The 8,824-nt window shown below is 41.4% G+C and overlaps 1 pseudogene; it reads right to left on the reverse strand.

The window, feature by feature from the left end:
• Positions 1 to 4,612: 4,612 nt before the first annotated feature.
• LOC117517996 lies at positions 4,613 to 6,421 on the reverse strand (annotated as a pseudogene).
• Positions 6,422 to 8,824: the final 2,403 nt, after the last annotated feature.

Genomic DNA, 8,824 nt, shown 5'->3' on the forward strand with positions numbered 1-8,824 from the left:
ATTGAAGCAGAAATGGGCGTAGCACCCACTGGAAAGAGCTCACTACACCGATCACAACGGTATAACGTTTTCTTATGTGCGGGTGGCAGATCAGAAGTTATTAGGTGTTTTTCTCAAAATGTTTTTAATTATTTGTGGCACCACCTAGCAATTTTCACTGACCATTTATTTTATACTGGTACTTTGAAGAAGAAAAGTCTTTATTGTCATTGTACATACATCATACATACATTCCAACCACTAGGAGCAGTGAGAAGCCACAGTGCAGCTCCCAAGGACCAACTTAAGATGTAGAGACACCTTTCTGTACCCAGAAGTAAGACAGTGGTCTTACTTCTGGGTACAGAAAGGAGGACACCCTAAATAACACTCTCACGCGCACCACTAGCTTAGGGCAAGCTAAAAATGGACACTCTCGTTTTAGCTGAACAACTATACAGTTTCTGTATATTCTGTGTTACCACGCGCCCGCTGCCAACGTGCTTGATGAATTCCTGTGCAAAAAGTAGTTCCCAGACGTTTTCATGGGTAACAAAAACGACGCAGAAATTAAGTGGTTTCAGTGCAAGTCAGAGCAACAGGACGGTACTCAATGTGACTAGAAGTCACACCCTCACAATACAACATTACGTGACGCCAATTTATGATTCCTGCTGTGTTCCATTGTTCCTGAAGTATAAATCGTGCAGGATTATTTTTATACCATGTACACAATGCAGTAAAACTACACACTCAAAAAAGAACAGAAAAAAATGCTGATTGCAGCTGCTGCTCCTCACTCTTCTCTCACAAAAGTGTTTAAATAAAATTCATAAAAGTCCTGCTCACAGACTGATTGCCAGAGACAGGACATGTCCACATCCAGTAAAAAGTCCGGACATCTCCAGTCCACTCATGGAGGATTCGTTCACACGCACATGTGAACAATTAAAAGAAAGAAAAAAACTGTCTGGCTGCAGGCAGTTAGTTCCTTGTTCTCCCCTCAAGCTCTGTCATCACTGTGTTAAAAAATGGACATAATTCCTACTCACAGACTGATTGCCAGAGACAGGACATGTCCACATCAAGTATAACTCCAGACATCTCCACATTTGCTCACGGACGGTTTGTTCACGCACACGCGCGGTCAAAGGAGGAAAGATAAAGTATAACAGAACTCAGAGCGCAGACCTGCAGCTCAGCACAAGAACAAATATAAATGAGAAGAGGATTCAGAGTGCACAGTTTGGCTGCAGCCAGACTGTGCACTCTGAACTTTGATTCCTCTGTGCAGAGAACCTGCAGGCTGCGTCCTCACCTCCTCTCTGCCCCCCTGCTGCACGCACCTGACGCAAACATTCCTGCGTCATCATGACGCCACAGGAAGCAGGCGTTAAACATAGGAAACCTTCAATAATGGACCATCACTGAGAGACAAATGAGAAGTGCTAAAGTCACAGCAGGGGGAGATAATGAGGGCAGAACTGAAGACTTAAACTCCTGTCACAGTGGCGTATTCGTAAAGCTGCTCATTACAGCGTATCGTAATGCTGTAATGAGCAGTTCTCCGCCCACTTCACAAGAAGTTTTTTCTCAATACGCAGCAGTATGTTGAGGGCTCCGCTCGTAGGACGGAAGAAATTAAACATGTTTAATTTTCTTCAGCGTACAGCACAGCATGGAGTCTGATAGCGCACGCGGTCTCTCTCTCTATCTCTCTCTGTGACACAGAGGGAGAGAGAGACAGTACGCGCTCTCTCCCAGTTTAACGAGTCAGAGCGTTTCATTCAGGGCAGCCTTTACCACAGCCAGACTCAGTAGCATCTGTACACAAAGAAAGAAATAAAAAATAATGTTAAATGACTGTTTTTGAGCCACACCACACCATGCAGTAAAGAACAGAGCGCACTTTCACAGAGGCAGAAAATAGCACTGAACTGGTGCAGCATGGCACACGCGACTGTGTGCACACATTAAAACTCGAACACACGCAGCTGCAAGTATGAACGAACACTGAAAAAGGCTGAGTACGCGCGTATTTCGGGTGTATTTAAATGAAACACAATGCCACAATGAGCAGCTCTACAAATACGCCAATGTGACAGGGGCTTCAATGAAACAGAGAAGCCCCTTTCACATTAGCGTATTTGTATAGAGCTGCATATTGCAGCGTTGTGTTTCATTTAAATACACTCGAAATGTGTGCGTACTCAGCCTTTTTCTGTGTTCGTTTCATACTTGCAGCTGCGTGTGTTCGCTTTTTAATGATATTTGTAAGGTGTCACAGATAGTCGAACTGGTGTTGTTTGCTGATGACACAAATATTTTCTGTTCTGGGGAAAATTTAAAAGAAATGGTAGAGGAAATCACTGAAGAAATGAACAAATGAAAATATGATTTGACCGAAACAAACTGTCATTAAAATTAAATAAAACAAAACTAATGTTATTTTGGAACTGCAGAACCAATGAGCAAGTACGAATACAGATAGATGGGGTGCAGATGGAAAGGGTTGATGAAAATAAATTCCTTGGGGTAATAATAGATGAGAAAATCAGTTGGAAACCACACATCAAATACATACAAACGAAAGTATCAAGAAGCATTTCACTGTTAAAGAAAAACATGTTCTGGATCATAATTTAGTCCGCATCTTATACTGTCTCATTGTCTTACCGTATTTCAATTACTGTGTAGAAATTTGGGGTCATAACTATATGAGTTCAATGAAATCACTAATTATTCTTCAAAAAAGGGCCATACAGGCCTTTAATAATGTCGGCTATGGATCATACTCCCTCACTCTTTTTAGAATCAAAACTATTAAAATTAACAGACATAGTAAAATTCCAGACAGCACAGATCTTGTACAAGGCAAAAAATGACCTTTTACCAAAAAAAATACAGAAATTGTTTAAGGATCAAGAGGGGGGATATCAATTACGAGGGAAATATAATTTCAAAATGAACAAAATCCACACAAACAAGCGATTCTGTATTTCATTCTGTGGGGTGAGACTGTGGAACGGAATGAATGAGGAGTTAAAGCAGTGTCCAAACATTCAACAATTTAAAACAAAATATAAGGAATTTGTTTTCATGGGATACAGGGATGAAGTGTGAGAGTTACTAGGTGTTCACGGGAAATTGTTATTGATTATTTATTTCTATATTTGTTTATGGATTTATTTATGTTCATTGTTAGTTGGGTCTATCTTTTCTGTTGTGTTTTGTTTTGTTGGGTTCCTTATGCCTTTGTCTTTTTTCTAAAATTGTATTGTATCATTCTATCATTATTATTATTGTTGTTAGTTGTTGTTATTATTATTATTATTATTATTATTATCATGATTGTCAATAGTATTTTTAAGGAAACAGGGATTGATATAAAACATGACAGGGAGAAGGGATTTTTTGAATTAACTTTAATTTTACGTTGTCTGTTGTTTTCTTTTTTCTTTTCTTATGTTCAAAATAAATCTTCTTCAATTCAGTTCAGTTATTTTTGTGATCCAACCATAGTCTTTCAAAGCTTCTTATTATTGGACCCTACCTAATACATTTCCAACATAAGCTCTTTTGTGACTCTTTTGTAGAATTTAAGGTAAAACAATGTGGAGACAGCTAAGAAAACAGTAAATTGTTCTCCTGCGAACAAGATTATATTTCACTCACTAATCATTGCTGCTCTTTTCTCATATAGCACATATAGCATCATATTATAGAAAGACTTTAACCTCAACATTATGTAAATACTTGAGGATAAACACATTATAAGAGGACAACTTTCTTCTATAGCTTTTACTTAATTCAATACCAATTATATTCTATTAGGCTAAATAAAAAAAAGTGCAAGCTTTTATTTGTCAAATAACAAAACAACAAAAAGAAAAACAATGTATTAACAAAAAACAAAACAAAAAATAAATAAATAAGCTTGGCTGGCAAGTTACCTATGATGGACTGGCGTCCTGTCCAGAGGAAATTGTGAACTCTTGTCTGCTTCATGCCACAGAAAGTAAAGAAAAGCACCGACCCAATGGGCCTCAGGACCTATACAACCTTTCTCCTGTATCTGATGTACTTTGAGGCTGAGATAACCATAGAAGTTGTAAATCTAATTCGATTTAAAAAACAAACAAATAAATAAACAAAACAAAACAAAAACATTCATGTCAGGAATACAGGCTATATAGATTTGTTTCAACTTGATCTGGCACAAAATAAAATGTGAGATGGCCTGAGATTCATGTCATGGGGAAAATATGTTTTAGACTCCAAAATATTTATTTAAAGTACATGTAAAGTTACAGTGGTGTTCATTTCTACAATGCACAAAGGGTTCAGGTGGAAGGTAGAAGAAGGTCCAATAATTATGTCTCTTCCAAGTTTAACTTGATTATATATACATGAACTGGAAAAAAAAACCCTTATTATGCTAATTTACTGTTCATGACGAATTAAACATCATTAGAAATGTCTGATGTATTTTTGACAATAATATAGACTTGCTGGACTTGGAAATGTTTATTTGACAAACTATTTCATGTCCACTGCTGCCACCGTGACCCAAACCCAGATATGTGGCTGAAAATGAATGAATGAATGAATGAATTGTGTACTGGTTTTATGCTTAGCATTCATCATTTTGCAGTACATTCATGAAGAATTTACACAGGCTGGCCCACGAGTTGATGCAGTACTCTTCAGCCGCTTTGTGGTGGTTTGCGTGTTTTTTGCATGCTGTTGGACCCTCCGGAGCTGCAGTGTCGCTGGCACAGACCACCCGAGGAGGCGGTGGAGTTTCTCGGTCACCACCAAACTGAGCAGCAGCCACTGCGCTGCTAGGGTCTAATTTGAAATGCGCACTGCGGTCATCCATCCACACCTTTCCCTGCAACTTTTTCATGGTGCAGCTTACCTGCTTCCAGAAGCACTTGGGATCTGACCGGAATTCCACACAAAGTGCAGGTTTAGGGCCATATTCACACTGCAGGTGACTCTGTGACATCGCCTTTGACGCACGCCCACAGGGTCTCCCAGTTCACCGACAGGTGCACCGTCTCCTGCATGTCTTTGGCTGTGCACTGCATGTCACTACCGGAGAACGTTCGACAGTGGTTTCCACTCCTGTGTGGTGCTGTGGTCACCCCCTGCTCCCACCTGAACAGGAGGAGGCGGAGACATAGTGTGCAGCCAAAAAGCAGCAGCCGCCAAGATTCTTGATTCTTTTCAAATTCTCGTTGGATCTGCATTGATCTCGCATATGTTTTTTTGACAGCCCAACTGACAGAAATCCATCGTAGCGATGGAACACTTTAATCCCTGCATTTTACAGAAATGTTAAATAATTTGAAGATGCCATTTTCATTTTATTTATGGAAATTTGTTCATTTTGTAATGCATTTTCCTAAAAGTGGGTTTAGTGGTTAACACTGTTGCCTCACAGCAAGAAGGTCATGGGATCACTTCCCACCTGCTCCTTTCTGTGTAGAGTTTGCATGTTCTCTCCGTGTTCATGTGGGTTCCTGTCAGGTGCTCCTGCTTCCTTACACTTCCAAAGACAAGCAGGTTAGGTGAATTGTTGACCAAACTTGTGCATGTGAATGTTTTTGTCTCTCTCTATGTGGCAATACAATAGACTGGCATCCTATCCCGTGGATAGGATGCCAAATAACTGCTGGGATATGCTACAGCCCCCGTGACCCTTGGTTGGAATGAGCTGGTATAGAAAATTAATGAATAAGTTAATTTTCCTATAAGTTCCCATTTAAAAATGGCAGTTTTCTTCATTTATAAAAGAGACTTACTGGGTTTTGCATCTGAACCCTTCATTTATATTCCATGAGGAGCTGGCGATCAGTGTCTGACTTTTGTTATGTCAGTAGAAGTCAAAATCTGTCAAGTAACCACACTCTGATGTCAAACAAGTTTGATTAAAAGCTCTAACTGCTAACTTTAATTGATGCTGGACAGCAGGCTATTTAACTGGAGTTTTTTTTTCCTATTGCTTTGCTGTCAGCTGGCTGGTAAGATATAAGCCAATTAGCACCCTGTCAATTCACTTACAAAAACAGCTACGCTACAGAAAATTGTATGTGTGAAGCAAATCCATAATCAAAGCTCTGCAGATATGCCAAAATAAGAGTTGACTTCCAAATTAATGGGTACATGTCATTATTTTTTGTTACTTTGTCTGGATTCTGAAAAAAATATTGCTTGGGAGTTATGGGCCTTTCACACTGAATCCATCAGATGCGTCAAAAATCGGTCTAAAAAGCATTATTTTCAATGAGACACATTGCGTTTTAGATGCGTCACGTCAAAAGCCGAGCAAAACCGACGCATCTGACGGGAGCGCGCATTGCCGCTTGTCAGCAGGCTGACGCAGTCAAAGTTCAATCCAACTTCCGACATGCTGAGCTGTGACATACCTTTGCATTGTCCAATAGGAATGAGGCGGGAACGCTATTTTTAGACAGCCAATAGAAATGAGACATCCAAATGAGAACCGGGAATGCCTGCGACTGAAAAGACATGGAGGAGAAACTCATTTTTGGCATCTCTGCACACCCAGAACTTTTTAACACCTCCTCCTTTTTTTATAGAGACGACGGCAGGAAAGCCCTCGCCTGGAAAAAACTTGCAGATCAAGTGGGCATATCAGGTGTGTTTTGAGAGCAGCACAGATTAGCTAATACCACTAATACACACTGTAATCTATATATATTATACAATATTGTGTGTGTATGTATATACGAGGTCTGTGATGAAAAAAGCGGTCCTTTTTATTTTTTTCAAAAAATAAATGGATTTCATTCATATGTTTTTACATCAGACATGCTTGAACCCTCGTGCGCATGCGTGAGTTTTTTCACGCGTGTCGGTGACGTCATTCGCCTGTGGGCAGGCCTTGAGTGAGGAGTGCTCCACCCCGCCCGTCGGAATCTCTTTGTCTGAATAGCCGCTGCGGACGGCGCGCGTTGCTTTATCAACCTTTTTTGTGGACCTGTGAGGAATATCCGAGTGGACACTATTCGAGAAATTAAGATGGTTTTCGGTGAAAAGTTTAACGGCTGATGAGAGATTATGGGGTGTTTCTGTCACTGTAAGGACTTCCCACGGAGCTGGACGTCGCGCAGCACTTCCAGGCGCCGTCATCGGCCTGTTTCGACCTGAAAACATCTAATTTAAGGCTTAATTCACCCAGGACGTCGTGAGAGAACAGAGAAGCTTCAGAAGAGGCCGGCATGAGGACGTTATGAGGACATTCCACTGTTTAAGGACATTTTTTAATGAAAGACGTGCGCGCAAATTCGCAGAGTCGTTTCCGTGACGACTCGGTGAATCTGTGTGCGCCGCGACAGGAAAAACACCTCCGTGTTGAAAACCATTTGTAAAATTCAGGCGGCTTTTGATGGCTTTCAACAAGTGAGTAACTGAGAAATTGTTTAACAGCTTGGGCATGTTCCAACTTGCCCGTTAAGGTTTCCAACGGAGGTGTTTTTCCTGTCGCGACTCCCCGCGGTCGGGTCCGGCCCGACATGCGACTCTGCCCGCACGTTCTTTCATTACAAAATGTCCATTAACAATGGATGATCAAAGAAGATTGGGTGAGGTGCTGCCACCGCCTGTTCAGGAGTGTGTAGTACTACGTTTGCTTCCATGTTACCAGCATTTAGCGTGAAGGCGGCTTCGATTTGCATTTTGTTTAGTGCCAGAAGTTGGTCGATGCCATGCAACACAGATGGGACCAGTCTTCTAAGCAGAGGACCAGTTTCTAAGCAGAGTCGCAGCTTCTTTGTAGAGGCAGTTTGAGAAGAAGCCCGGAGGAAGGAGTGGAGCCGAGGTTAACTGCGAGCTAACGGGGCTACACGCTAGTTAGCCAAGTCAAGTGTCCAAAGTTAATACCGGCTGGGAAAAGTGACTGAAGCGCACTAACAGCCATAAAAACCCCGGCAGAGACAGGACTGAGCAGGATGCCAAACCTGTGAGGAAATACAAGAGGAATTGTCTTGAAGTAAGGTTGGAGTTATTAACAAGATGCCGTCCAAATTGAACTACGGAGACCTGAAAGAGTCACTTGACTCTCTGGCTGAGGAGCTGTGTCTGCTGCGTTTTGACAGCAGACACAGCTCTTGGAACTTTTGGAGGAGGTTAAACAGCTGCGCCTCCAGAATGAGGAGAAAAACCGGCGCATCACAGAGCTGGAGCAGCGAGTGGAGGAACTGGAGCAACATTCTCGTATGAACGATGTGGTCATCTCAGGAATCCAAATTAAGCCGCGCTCGTACACGCGTGCGGTTGTTGGTGGTGGTGAGGAGCCCAGTGAGCAGGAGACGCTCTCTGTGGAGCAACAGGTGGCATCCTACCTCCAGAGTAGAGGGATAGAGTTGGACCTGGAGCACATTGAGGCGTGTCACACTCTGAGACAAACCGGAGAGAGGCCAACCGTCATCGTAAGATTTGCCAACAGAAGAAACAAAAGGGCACTTTTGAAGCAAAGATTTAAACTAAAAGGAACAAATGTATTCATGAATGATCACTTAACCAAAAAGAATGCCGATATAGCCAAGAAAGCAAGAAACCTAAAGAAACAGCAAAGAATTCAGCAAACGTGGGTAACAAATTGTAGGATTCTCATCAAACTGAATGGTACACCAGAAGAAGCAAAAGTTATGGTGGTGAGAAATATAGAAGAGCTTGACAAATATAACTGAAAGATAAAGGTAACAATGTGAGACTCTATACTCCACCATGAACATTTCAACAAACATATTCACACCAAAGAACAACAAAGATACAGATTTGTTACAGAGAATCTTACAATTTAAACAAAAGGAAC

This window comes from Thalassophryne amazonica, chromosome 9 (genome assembly GCF_902500255.1).
Source record: "Thalassophryne amazonica chromosome 9, fThaAma1.1, whole genome shotgun sequence".
NCBI classification, from domain to species: domain Eukaryota; kingdom Metazoa; phylum Chordata; class Actinopteri; order Batrachoidiformes; family Batrachoididae; genus Thalassophryne; species Thalassophryne amazonica.